Genomic DNA, 14,417 nt, shown 5'->3' with positions numbered 1-14,417 from the left:
CAGGTTCTCTTCATACAGGTAATGACTTTTTTTTTTTTTTTTTTTTTAAATAGAGGCTGATAGAGCATGGTACCGAAGTTGAAATGAAAGAGGAAAGGCTCACTATTTCTGTGTTGTGTTTATTTTTAATGTTGTCAATAAAATACAATCGTAAGTGTTTGCTGGGATTCACGTTTCTAAAAATGTGTGCAGTGCAGCTTTAATTTGGGGATAGAACTGGAATCTGTGGATATATCTTTTATGTCTTTTTGGCAGTGTCACTGTTAAATGTGCTTCAATCTAAGAAAGCAGTGTCTGCAGAATAGGAAGATTTTTTTTTTTTTAAAAGCATGATTGTGTGAGGGGTTTTTCCCTCTCTCCTGCTTGCTGCAGTTTGCTGAAAAATCACAAAACTGGTCTCCCTGCAGGTATTTGGAAATTCTCTAGAACTCTTTGATCATTATAATCTATAGATCATTTCTAGCACTTGATTGTAGAGCTTAGCAGTGAAAGAGTTAAGGACATTTCTTTTGGATTTCTGGATTCCTTGCAACATGTGAAAACAGCTGAAGAGTATAATGTCCATGAGAGCTTTGATATTTGTTTCATTGCAGTGGATTTTAATGTTTAACAACTTGCACGATTGAAATAGAAACTCTATTTAAATCTAAGTGTTGATAGAAAATATTTTTAAGATGTTCCAAAATGATTAGCCTAAACCAGCAGTTTTACTGCCCATGAAATTCCTAGGCAATACTGTCATTAAGATAGTGACAGGTGGGACCAAAACTACTTTGCCTTTGATAATAGGTATTTTTTAATGGACCGTCAAACTTATGCGGAGCAAAGCTGAGTTGATATAATACCACTCTTTGATTCTGGCCATGAAGAACTATTGTTAGCTTTATTTTTTCAACTTACATTTATCTTCTTAAATCTAAATCATGAGAAAGAGGAGTTAGTAAAAATACCTATATACCTTGGTGCAAGGTTGAAAGATGAACTTGAGCATTTTCTTTAGAAAGTACTCCTATGGTGAATAGCAGAACTGCATATATAATTATGTTGACAATCTGATCAGGAAAAACAGTTTTAAGGGGATAACTGTGAAAATCAAATGATTTCTGAGAGCATTATTAAATATTCATAAATATTTTTAACAGATTGTTATCAGATGCTAAGCTTTAAGCAGTGAAAATTGTGTTGGCTTTTGACACTTTTAAGAGTAATCACTGAGAGTCTGTACCTGCCTTTGGTGAACTGGGAGCTCTGTTGTATTTTTTACCCAGTTTTTACACTTCTATTCTTAGTCGCAATATGACTTTGCTGTATCATGTCTATTGTGATCAATGGTATCAATGTATTTGCTGTGAACATTCAGTTACGGATGATGTGCCATTTATGAGACCGTGTCTTATTGAACAGTGCTCAATAGGGGGTCTTTCGTCTTGCTATAAAATTAGAGAAATATTTTATAAAAGCAAGCTTTCCATAGTATGTACTTTGATAAGGTGATTTTAAGGTTCTACCTGTTTCTTACTGGATTTGTGTTCAGTGCTCTGCCTTTTCTTGCTCAGTCTGTTTGAGTAGTTTTATGAAACTCTGATTTCAAAGAATTTTATGAAGATGGTAGATGGTTGTGACATCATAAACCGTAAGCATTGAATCCAAAATCTAGTGGTTGGCTAATGACTGCGTGGTAATTTATAATATGAAATTTATGGAAAGCTAGTATAGCAGAAATATTTTAAGCCTATTTAATGCATATTTAGAAATCAATATAGGTAGAATTTCTTCTCTCCTTTCTGAACCACAGGAGAAAAACATAAGAACTTTGAGAAATAGATTATTATAAAGTAGTAAGTTAGATTTATGACCTGGGGAATGTGATTACATCAACTTGTTTCTTGTAAAAATTCTTTTCAGCACAGTGTCTAATACTAAACGTTGTAAAAATCTAGCTAGAATCTTTACAACTGCTCAAGATGAAACTTGGAAAAGCCAATTTATGCATTTACTAGATGCTGTGATAATATACACTGTTCATATTGCAGAATCTAATGTAAAATTCATTAGAGCACTTCCAAGTCCCTTAGCTAGTAATTAATGAAGAAGTAGGAAGCAGAGTTGAATTAGTTTAAAAATTTTGCTTTAAGGTTGGATATGCAAGCAGTTGTTAATTGTATCCTGAACAATCAGCATATGTCTTTGTAGTTATCAAAAATTTAAAAAGATATGAATATGCCTTGGATGATTTTTCTTTTTTTTTTTCATTTTACAACAAGTCCTTTGTCTTCACTTCTTAAATTGAAGATGTGATCTAATGAAATAGTGATTTTGGTTTGCATTTGGAAACAGGTTACTTCTATAATACATAACCTGTATTGTTGGCTGTTGCCTTTCATTTGATATCAAAATAACCATGCCTTTATACAAACAGAAAATTTGAAGAGCAAGGAAATTTTCACGGACACAAACTCTCCTTTGATGTGTCTTATTAGTGTTATCACAAGTTAGAGGAAAGCAGTTTCCTTTTCTGGGAGATTTTCATACAACTTTGGCAGTGCCTGGGATGGCTTACAAATAAATAATTCAAAATCAGTGAATCATTTTAAAAAATATTCTTTGTTAAAGAGTGCAATTCAGTAATAAAGGTTTGTCCAGATAAAATAAGATGCTTTCACTTTACCAGAAACTTTTTACATATTTTTGTCATGGCGAATCATTTGCCAAAGAATGGATTTTATAAACACATGTATTGGCCTTACTTATTATGAAAAATATAAGAATTTTAAATGATTCTTTTATATATAATAAATCCCAGAAATCCATATGAAAATATTAAAAGTTAGTGGCTACCATGTTCAGTGTAGTAAGATGTGATACAGGATCAGTTATCCTAATTTGTTTTCAATTTAAGACCTCCATCTTCTTGTACAGTATTATATTCTAATCTAGAAGAGTCTCACAATAACCAATATGTTTCTGTGCATCTAAAGAAGTGGAGATGATTTATGAAGATTTTAGTCTATTAGTATGAGACTTAACTCTATTGATGGGCAATTTGTATACTATAGGAATCCAAAAAACACCCTGTCATATAAATGCTGAACCATTTAAAAGGGTAAATAATGTTACAGATACTGAATTTTAAATTGTTTCTTCTATATGTGTGAAATTTAATATTGGAATGTTCTATGGTTCTTTTGGGGAGGTTGTTTGGGCACATCAGTACTCTACACGTAGTTTTCTTGAAAACTCAAGACCTGAACACATTTTTCTATTAGCAGAAATTCCCAAAACATACGTATGAGGTGGCTCTTGCCTGGAGTTCTGTTTCAGGCTTCAAGATGACAGGCTACAGGTGTGATGAAGTTCAACTCTCCACCTGAGAATAACAAAGGCAGTTCAAACCAAAACATTGAATTGCTTAATTCAATGTTCAGAGTTTAATTGTTAAACTTTGAATTGCTGTTTAAGTAGTGGGTTACAGTATTTCAGGTATAATAAAATTATATTACTAAAAGCATGACATAAGCATTCACCGTTTCGTCAAGCAGAGGACTTTAAAGAGAGAGAGAAACAGTTTGTTTTACAGATAGGCATTGAGCTGCTTTCAGTCTTATCATTGTTGAAGGGAAAGTGGATCAAGCCATTCACAAAGCTAGTGGTTTAAAGATTTAGAGTTTTGCTTTTTTTATGTTACATTTTTAAAGTGTGAAGAGAAAATAAAGGGTGATATTTAGCCAAATAATACACTTAAGAAAACCTGTTTCTAGCTACTATACACACTTCTGTCTTTTCCCTCCTGATTACAAATCACAGAATCATGTTTTCAGTCCCCTCTGACCTCATTTTTTTTAATCCCTGTTTTCATCTGATGCATATCATGCAAAGGATGCGTTCCCGAAAATGTAACATAATTAAAAATTCATAAAACTCAAATTTCTTCTTGGCAAGGTGACAAGAGTTTTTATTTCACAGTTCACATGGCCCTGACATGTGACAGTTGAATAAACAGTTCATATTCACTTGGCCTGCCTGCTTTGAAATTATGCTACTCTTGATTACATTTATATTTTTTAATTCATTCAAACTTTGCTGATAAAGGGAGATCGTATTTTTTATAGCACTGTGTAAAATTTGCATTATTTAAATACACACATAATGCCACCAATTTTTGTTCAATTTTCTTGAACTTCTATTGAAACCTGAACTCAAGTGAGAAGAAAGCAAAGGACGATGTTTTTCTTGACTGTCAAAGAATGTATGTAATTGTGTTGCTTTTCCTAGTTAGGGTTTACATTTTAAACTTTTTGTCAGAAGAAATATTTTGGCCTCTGTTAATAAAGTTGATTTTATGGGCTATTTTGAAGGCTGCAGCTTCTTGCCTAATCTCAAATTCTGCCATTCTTGCCAGATCTGGTTAGAGGATCCCTATGTTCAATGGGTAAACCACCCATATATGCAGAATATTGGTTACCCCTTTCATTTCTTAAGAAAATCTACATATTAATGATAACTTTGTATTTTAGGTTCTTTATCACTTAGTTAGTGCATTAGGTAAGACTTGTAGGACTTGAAGACTTCCAAAAAGGAGATTGTTTTGATCATTGTGAGAACTTCAAAGTAGTCAATGATCTGATTTTATAGTCATAGTCATGTTAAACTCTTAAAATGCATTTTTTGACTCACGGACAAAATTAATCATGTGGTCTCAAGGGAAGAGCTCACATTCATAGAAGGAGCAGTATTTGCCCCTGTTGGTTAAGGTAATCAGAGACTTCTGAGCCATTACTTTTTAAAAGTTATATATCAGTGCCTCATTGAAAAATGCAAAGAAATATTGAAATATCACCACACAGGCTGTTGAGGATATTATACATTGATTATGATATGTATCAGTTATGTTCCTGGCAGGAAAGAAATCTCAAAAAAATAATGAAGGGGCCATGTGTGTGGGCAAAGTAAGGAAATCAACGAGGGGAGGTGGGATACTGGAGAGACAATGAGTGGCTGAAGGGCCAGGGGACGGAAAATGTTTCTGAAGCTGTGAGAGGGAATCTGTGGGCAGAAGGCTGCTTGACAGGAGAGGTGGCCTTTAGTCCAGGGACCCAGCCAACCCGTGGTGACCTGACAGGAAGGGAACACAGGAAAAAAAAAATTGCTGGTCTTTCTCCAATCTTCAGATTGTTGCTTGTGCTTCCATTGGCTGATCCCATCCTAGAAGCTAGTGGGAAAACTATTCTAAGTAGGAGAAATATGTGCCTGGCCATATTTATTATTTTATATTCACCCACTACCACTGGCAAGGCTTTCTTTGTTTAAAGTTACTGACATTGGTCATGTTGTTGCCCCACAAAAGATATTGAAAGAGGCTCAAGCAAGCTCATATCCTTGGGGTGACTCGTAAGATTCCTGTCAATCTAACACATCTTTCACTATAGTTGTTTATTATTTACTTTGACCATATAGCTTCTGTCCAAAATTTCTCCATGTCTCTTAAACTTTAGAAGTAACATAAACCTATACCTTTAAACAAATGGACTATGTTTTTTGAGGAGATGTCAACATGATCAGCCATGTTAAATGACACATGAAGTCAATGTGATGTTTGTCTTAGAGGGAGATGGTATTACACCCCCAGGATGGTATGGTTATGGTTGGTGCTTGCTGAGCACAATAATGGATTTTCTTTTCATAAAGTATATTTTCTTTCCAAACTTCTTATTCCAGCAGGGGGATACATTGTGGGTTTGCAGGGAACGGATTAAGCTATGAGGAACTGTCCTCTCTTGTGTAAGAAGGCAAAGTCCAACTGCCCATGATGGAAATCAACATTGATTTGTTTTTAGTATATGCCAAAAAATTTGACAAAGTAGTTTTGATCATTCTTTGCAAACAGTTGCTCTGTGCCTATTATTCTCCATTTCTTCTAACTGATAAAGATACTTTAATACCATAAAAATGTCTCAAGATATTCTTTACGTGGGACCAGTGTTCACTTTACTTTTTTAAATTAATTTTTATTGGAGTAGAGTTGATGTACCAATATTGTGTTGGTTTCAGATGTATAGGAAAGTGAATCAATTATACACATTTCCATTCTTCTTTAGTTTCTTTTTGCATATAGATTATTACAGAATATTGATTAGAGTTCCCTGTATGGTAGGTTCTTATTAGTTATCTGTTTTAGATATATTAGTGTATATATGTTTAAAAGGTGAATTCATAGGACTCTGCAGCAGATCAACATATATTAATAGGTGAGGAGGGCTGACTATTATTTACAGGGAGAGTGAGTCAGGAGAACTGAATGAGGGGCCAAGGAAGGAGGAGAAGAACTATGCCAAGTTTTGCTTAGAAGCGTTAACTCGTGGAAGGCATTCCATCATTTGACATCCTTGTTCATGTATCTCATGTCTGGCTCACTCTCTGGCTCTGTTTTACTTCCTCTAATGTTTCATCATAGTCTTAATGACTATATTACATTAAAACAAAAAATAATAATTCTTAGAATGTGTTTCCAGGAGAGCTGTTCTCTGGTCAACCTCCAGCTGTGCTTCTGGAGAGCAGCGGCATGCTTAGGGGAAGAGTTAGGAACCTTGTGTTGGACTTGCAGCTCTCTCCTTTTTGCTACCATTGTGAAGGTCATGCAGCTGCTCTGAGCAGGGTCAACTCCCTGTAAAATGGAGATATTCCTACATATATTTCTCTTGCTGGCAAACATTCAATAAATGGGTAACTTTTTTCTCATTATCACTGGGCTGATTTCCATAGGATGTTCTGTTTTCAAAATAAATTTTCCCTAAAGGTAATTGGATGCCTAATCATTATTATACTGCCTGGTAATTAGGAATAAATATAAAATAACCAATAAAATGACTGCATTTTAAAATATTGCCTTTTATTATGTTAGTTTTCAATAACTATATTTGCCATTTATTGATTCAACTAAACTGTATTAAGTGGCGGTTAGGAGCTTGTGTTTTTGTAAGCTGTTTCTTCGTGATTCTTGCCTGCCCCACATTACTCTGCTAGGGCAGCAAATAAATGCAGGACAGTTAACTCCACAAACCCATATGTGCTAAAATTTCCAAAAGAAGAGGGCAGATCTCTTGAGGTTTTAGCCAAGGAGAGGTGAGGACAATGAGCAACCTAGATGAGACATTAAGCTTATAAAATATGTTCTGCTGAAAAAATTAGACAGAGAGAAGCCAATGGGAGGAGAACCAAACAAGGAAGGTGAGAAAGCACCTGGGAAGGAGAGAAACTAGGGGGTTATTTTCAGAAGGAAGTTTTGCTAAAAAGCTAAATTGCCCACAGTACCAGATTGCTGCAAAAACTACCAGCAAAACCCGTCAGAAGGTTCTGTTCCTTGTCCAGGCAAGTGGTTCTGTGGCTTACTGAGCAATTAGGTAGTGAATCAGTTAAGCCCCTGTTCACATCCTGTTTCTCCTCCACCCTCTTAGATCTGTCTCCACTGTCCGATAGGCAGATTTCATTCCCTTTTAAGCTCTCATAGTACAAGTTGTCTATCCTCCATTGTTTGGCATTTAATTACTCATCAACCTTGTATTATTTTATAGAGTCTGGTGTTGGAGTTGTATTTCAAGTAGACCTGAGTCTTCTAAGTGACATAAAGATATTTAATTATCTAGCATTTACCCTTACACAGTGTTTATTGCATATCTGTTCAAAAATATAGATTTGTGGCAGGATATTATAAATAAGTATCAGTTTCTTTCTCAATATAATTTAATGTGTTCCTGACTCACATTATCGGACTTAAATGATACCACTTGAGCATCCCATGGGGAACCTAGCCAAATCCAGGATGTGGTGGGACTAAGATAGAAAACTAGATTTGGCAGGATCTAAACTGTATCTCTCTTTCGTTATAGAGTTCTCTGTCCTCAAACTCAGACACATTCTGAAGACCTGTGTGATGACTTTCTCAGCTCAAACATTATCTTATTAAGTCATTTCCTGATCATCCAATCCAAAATAACCCCTCCTACAATGACTTTCTTTTATATCACCTTTTTGAAATTTCTTTTACAGACAAGGTGACCAAAACTGGGGTACTTTGGAGGGTAAAAGGAGGCAACTTTAATAATCCACAGCAGGAATATGGGCACAAACCAAGGTGGTTCCAGACAAACCGGATATATGGTCATTTTCTCCACAGAAATGACCATGATCTAAAATATTTATTTATAATTGTCTAAAAATATGGAATGTGAACTTCTTTTAAAGGATCCTGTTTATTTTGTTCTTTGTTGCAATCTAGTGTGTAGATCATGCCTGGAACATACTAGATATTTGATAAGTAGTCATTGGGTGTTTGACTAAATTGCATGCCAGTACTTTTTAGGGAACAAAGCTACAACATCTTAGAGCTCTGTTTCACTACGTGTCTTCCCCAAAGTTGGTAGGCTTGTAATTGTTTGCCTGTTATCGCTTCTGATCTCAGCCATGTCAGCTACTCATTCTAATCTCTGCTGTAGTTCTTCTGCTTTCTTATCTCTGCCCAGTACTTCTTTCCATTATAGAAACTGCTGTAGATAATCCAGAACCCTGCAAGTCTGAATTCTCTCTAATTGTACACAAAGGAGGTAGACCGACACATTTTAAGATAGGGGTAGGTAATGTATAGTTCCCCATTTGTTTCAAAATAATATATCTTACGGGTGATTTATGTATAAAGTTATGTGTATTTGTATTTTCTCATGTCTACAATGAACATAGTATATATGTAATGATTGCAGTTTAATATTTTTAAAATAATAATACAGACATTTCTAGATTCTTTCAATCTGAAACTATGATAAGCCTCCTAGAACAAAAAAAAAATACCACCTTGAATGTACTGTAACTAGATAGATAGATATAGAATCAGGATTTCAGCTGATCTGTTTTGTATCTACAGTTTTTTCCTCCAGTTTGCATATATGTTTGAAAAAGTTTTAAGTTCTCCTAGCTTAGTATTGGGGCTTCGCTGGTGGTTCAGCAGTAAAGAACCCGCCTGTGATCGGCAATGCAAGAGATGTTAGTTTGATCCCTGGGTCAGAAAGATCACCTGGAGAAGGAAATGGCAACCCACTCTAGTATTCTTACCTGGGAAATTCCATGAACAGAGGAGCCTGGTGAGCTACAGTCCAAGGGGTTGCAAGAGTTGGTCACGGCGTTTTGACTAAACTGCCACCACCAGCTCCATATTGCCACCTCTACAATGGAAAGATTTCAACTTTGCACAGTTACCAGGTTAGGATAAGAGATTTAAAACATACCAAATCAGTTGTGCTTCTATTCTGCAATACATCCTTGCAATACATAGAGCCTATTTTATTTCAAAGTACGCATAGAAGAGTTTCCTAATCATTTTGTAATTCTCCGAGCCAAACAAAAGTCAAAAGCCTTAAAAGAGCTATAAAGCCAGTTCTACAAAAGGCTTTAAAAATCAGTTTTATGCTCTGTCTCATAAAGATTCCTTAAGGGAGACTATATAGCCTACTGCTGGGCAAATACCCAAATACATGCAAATGTGTCATCCATTGATGCCCTCCTAGCCCATCTCCAAGTAAAGCCTTAGTCTGTGATCTTGAATGGTTAAGAAGCTTGTTCAAATTCAATACAGTGAAAAGTGCACAACACAATGACAATAATAGAAACATTATGTAGATTATGCTACTTATATAAATAGTTGTGTTGGAATATGCTATTAGATCATCGATGTGTAAAATCTCAGTGGATCATAAAAATCTTTAGGTCTGACTTCTTTATTTTCAGAAGAGAATGTTAAGGTCAGAGTTACTCGAGTGATTTTTATCAAGATTGTGGGAGCTGTTTAGTCCTGTTACTAGTCCATTACATTACTATTCCAGAAGACATTGTTCTTTTAGCCTTACATTTTGATAAGCACCTAAGGTGATATCTTGCTATGATAGAAATACTTGGTCTTGGGAGCCGAAAAGACCTGAACTTAAATCTTAGCACCATGTTATTTAGGTAGGTGACCTTGAGCAAGTTGACATTCTTCCCATGACACTTGCTTCCTCATCAGAAGAATTGGGTGATTCCAATTCAGGCTGCTAACAGGTACTTTTTAAAGACAGCATTATCTAGGACAGTAGTCGGGATCAGTACTCAGTCAAGTTGTCTGTTTTGGACACTGATGTGTGCGTGCTAAGTCACTTCAGTCCTGTCTGACTCTTGAGACCCTATGAACTGTAGCCAGCCAAGCTCCTCTGCCCACGGAATTATCCAGTCAAGAATACTATAGTGGGTTGCCATGTCCTCCTCCAGGGGATCTTCCCACCCCAAGGATCAAACCCATGTCTCTTATGTCTCCTGCACTGGCAGGGAGGTTCTTCACCGCTGGCATCACCTGGGAAACCCTTTTGTTGTTGTTCAGTTACTGAGTCACGTCCACTCTTTGTGACCCCACGGACCGCAGCATACCAGGCTTCCCTGTCCTTCACTATCTCCCAGAGTTTGCTCAGACTCATGTCCATTGAATCGATGATGCCATCCAACTATCTCATCCTCTGTTGCCCGCTTCTCCTCCTGCCCTCAGTCTTTCCCAGCATCAGGATCTTTTCCAGTGAGTTGGTTCTTTGCATCAGGTAGCCAGAGTATTGTAGCTTCAGCTTCAGCATCAATCCCGCCCCTGTGAATACTGAAATATCAGAGCAAAGTAGAGCAACTAACATCATTCAGTTGTATTCAATTCCTCAGAAAAGGTCAAAGTGTGTTCCATTTATATCAATTTAAGTTTTTTGAAAAGCAAATAAAATATGTAACTCAAAGACATTCTTCAAAAATAATAAAATGTAAGAGCTGTATACTTGAAAGCTTTTGCTTAATTATGCTTTACTGTTCTTTTATAAAAAATCCTCTTCTGTCTAAAAAGAGGCAACGGCATTTGTGTATTGCTTTAACATGTGCCATAGAGATATTTTTGCTGAAAATTCATAAATCTAAAGTCCTTAAATTTTTAAAAAGTAGTAAGTAAAGCCTTTTTTTCCTAACCAAAATTAATAATTGTATGTACCCATATTGCCTATTTCCTAGGGTATAAAGTATAATAGAGTTTAAAAACAACAATGAAAAGTAGGACTTGTCTACTTCGGAAGTCAGTATTAAGATCTTGCTGATTTTTAAAATTCTTAATGAAATCTTATAAGGTGATGGGAGGTATGCATAGGTATGAAAATTCTATCTTTAAGAAAGTCATATTTATTTCATATAGCCCATTTGTTTATGTTTTAAGACTTCAGTCATTACAAAGAAAATAAGATTCATCTGAAAGGTATGCTATTATGAATTTGAATTTTTAAAATTTGAGTCATTATATAAACTTGAGAAGTGCACAGCCACTACTTGCTTAGAATTCAGAAGAAGAAAAGTAGTCATTGGAAATGTGAAGTCAGTTCATTCAAGCCTCTAAGAATTTAGGTCGTGATACGTCTTCCTTTGCCTTCATTTCATTTAACATGATACTGAAATTTTTATTTCAAAGTAAACATTTTGTTTTCCTTTCTGCTTGTGAATCTGTATAATTCTGGTCTTGACCTTTATAGACTGTAGACCTGTGTTTGAAATCTGGCTTCACCACTCATTAGCAGGGTGACCTTGGGCAAATTACTTTACCTCTCTTAGGCTCAGTGACATCATCTGTAAAAGGGGATGACAGTGCCACCTTCATACAGGTTTGCTGATTTTGCAAATAACTTGAAGACAAGATAGAGCCTGCCAGAGTGTTATTGTTCAGTAGCAGATGTTTTTGTAATAATAATGCATGCAGTAAGTTCACTAAACATTTATTATGCTTTGACTTCATGTGCACATTCAGTGGGTATGGTGAGGAATTTGAATATGTGTGAGATACCAGCTCGCACCAGAAAGAAGCTTGTAGAGAAGTTAAAACATATATAACAATCTTATTACAGACTTGAATTGTGAAATAGCAGGAGAGAGGTACAGATTGTGTATTAGAATTCAAAGAGGGAGTCCATTTTTTTTTTTTTTTTGCTGGTGTCTAGAGAGGCAATGTTAGCAGTGGTGGCCTTTGAACTGGGTTTCAGTAGCTATGCATTTGGAGATGCTGAATTGGCAATTTGGCCTTTCCAAGAAGAAGACAGAAACAGAGGAAGGAGATGTATCAAGATAATGTGTTGTTAGATATCCTATATCCAGCAGATATTTGTGAAGTGCCTACCTTTTTGGTAGGCACTATTCTGGGAATTTGGAATACATCAGTAAATGAAAGATCATTGCCCTCATGTAGCAAGGAGATGGTAATAACCATGCTAAGTTGTTTAATTAAATAGTATGTTAGTGCAAGATAAGTGTTCTGGGTAAAAACAGAACAAGGTGGGGTAGGTTTGGGAGGGCTGTGGAAGTTAAGGTGTGTGTTAGTTTGCTACAACTTCCATAACAAAATATCACAGATTTGGTGGCTTAAACAAGGGAAATATATTTTCTCACATATGTGGAGCCTGGGGGTCTAAGATCAAGGTTTTTGCAGGTTTGGTTTCTTTTGGGAACTCTCTCCAGGGCTTGCAGATGGCCACTTTCTCATTGTGTCCTCACGTGGCCTTTGTCCTCTGAGGATAAGCCTCTGATATCTTCCTATGTGTCCAGATTTCGTCTCCTAAAGATACTAATCAAATTGGATTAGGTTTCACTCGAATGGCCTCATTTAAGTGAATCACCTCTCTAAAGGCGTTATCTACAAATACAGCCACATTCTGAAGTACTAGGCATTAGAGCTTCAGTATATCAATTTTAGGAGAACGCAGGCAACACACAATAGGTGGTTAAAATTGAAACTGAGTGGTCTGGATAGACTCTTGGAGAGAATGATGTTAGATCAAAATCTCAAAGTATACAAGAACTCCATGGAAACATATGAGGAAAAAGATACCAGGCAGAGAGACCAGCCAGTGCAAAGACCCTGGGGCAGGCTTGTGTTGTGTGTGTTCAAGAATAAAAAGCAGGGTAGTTAGCTGGAGCAGAGCAAAACCAGAGGGTAGCTAGAGTAATTGGAGATAAAGGCAGAGAAGAAAGATCAGAATATAAAAGTTTTATATAGGCCACTGTGAAGACCTGGACCTTTGCTCTGAGTGGAACTGGGAGCCGTGGCAGAATTGAGTGGAAGTTAAATTTAATCATGTTAACAACTGGTTGCTTTTTTGAGATATACAATAGAATAGGAATTGGTAAGCTCCAGTCCACAGATCAGTCTAGCCCGTTGCCTGTTTTTGTATGGTCCATTAACTAAGAAGTGTTTCTGTATTAAGTCATTGAAAAGAAAACATCACAAGAATAGTAGTTCATGACTCAGGAAAACTATGTGAAATTCAAATTTAGTATCCAAAAATAAAGATTTAGTGGAGTTTTGCTCATTCATTACACACTGCCTATGGCTGTTTTTTTACATTATAATGGTAGAGTTGAGTGCTTGTAAGGGAAACTGCTAGGGCTTCCCAGGTGGCTCAGTGGTAAGGAATCCACCTGCCAATGCAGAAGATGTGATTCGAACCCTGGGTCAGAAAGATCTCCTGTAGAAGGAAATGCAAACCTACTCCAGTATTCTTGCCTGAAGAATCTCATAGAGAGAGGAATCTGGTGGGCTATAGTCCATGGAGTCGCAAAGTGTGGAACAGGATTGAGTGGCTGAGCGTGCAAGCTCGCACGCGCACACACACACACACACACACACACACACACACACACACACACAGAGGAAAGTGCTAGGCCTGCAAAGCCTGCAGTATTTACTCTCTGACTCATCCAGAGTAGTCTCTGACCCCTGCTAGGGAGAGTCAAGAACAGAAATAGGTGGGAGGTGGTCAAGGATATAAACAAGAGTGATTGCTCCAATCAGGATTATAGCAGTGGAAGCCAAAGTGGGCGTTGGGCAGCATTGTTAGTGAAGCAAAGTGTTGGGGAGAAATGATTGGATATGCACTGGGGAGAAGTTGTAAGATTTGAACATATTACAGTGAAACAGCATATCCTGCAGGCCTTTGAATAGAGATGTACCACCACGTGGCAGTGTTTTAAGAAGGCTACTTGGCAGCAGATGGCTGCAGATGACTGTGATGGTACAGTCAAGAGATCCCGATGGCCTGGAAATGGAGAGAAAAGGGCAATGAAAAGGTGGATTGAAGAGCATGATGAGTACATTGAGCAGCGTTTCCATTTTCTGTGCCAGAAAGGAACCTTCTGTGATAATATAGTAGCTTTCAAGCAGCTTTAAAAATATATTGAAGTGCTAGAATACTAGTATTCTAATTATATATTCTTTGAGTTAAAATAGAGTTCTTCAAGTGAGTCAGGCCGGATGCCTTTTTACAACTTAAGCCTTTGGATGAGTGATATTGAAAATATGGATTCGAAAGAGAAAACGATCAATCGGTAATCTGTTA

The sequence above is a fragment of the Dama dama genome, chromosome 17 (assembly GCF_033118175.1).
Source record: "Dama dama isolate Ldn47 chromosome 17, ASM3311817v1, whole genome shotgun sequence".
In the NCBI taxonomy this organism is placed as follows: Eukaryota; Metazoa; Chordata; class Mammalia; order Artiodactyla; family Cervidae; genus Dama; species Dama dama.
The sequence above is the reverse complement of the archived record's forward strand: the minus strand, read 5'-3'. Positions refer to the sequence as shown.